Raw genomic sequence first — 572 nt, forward strand, 5'->3', positions numbered from 1 at the left:
TTCTGTTGTGACACCATGAACAATGTGGTATTTATTCTGTTGTGACACCATGAACAATGTGGTATTCATTCTGTAGTGACACCATGAGCATGTGGTATTCATTCTGTAGTGACACCATGAACATGTGGTATTCATTCTGTAGTGACACCATGAGCATGTGGTATTCATTCTGTAGTGACACCATGAACATGTGGTATTCATTCTGTAGTGACACCATGAACAATGTGGTATTCATTCTGTAGTGACACCATGAACATGTGGTATTCATTCTGTAGTGACACCATGAACATGTATCTTTTATTAGTATCCATAAGCCATTATTTTAAATACACTTTATTGCTATACACAAGGTGAAAAACAAAACAATAAGAAACAAGCCTGTAATTTGAGAAATGGAAAATTCAAATTTTGCTTGGTTCAAAGTTGGCATTACATTAGCAATCTCCAGATTCTGCTCATCCTCAGTTCCACTAACTAGGGTGATTTAAACAGCAATGTGTGGGATGTTTCATTTATAGAACAAGACAATCATCTGGTGGTGGATCCTACAAATTTCTCTCCTGCAACGATCA

This window comes from Limulus polyphemus, unplaced genomic scaffold (assembly GCF_000517525.1).
Source record: "Limulus polyphemus unplaced genomic scaffold, Limulus_polyphemus-2.1.2 Scaffold5756, whole genome shotgun sequence".
Taxonomy (NCBI): Eukaryota; Metazoa; Arthropoda; class Merostomata; order Xiphosura; family Limulidae; genus Limulus; species Limulus polyphemus.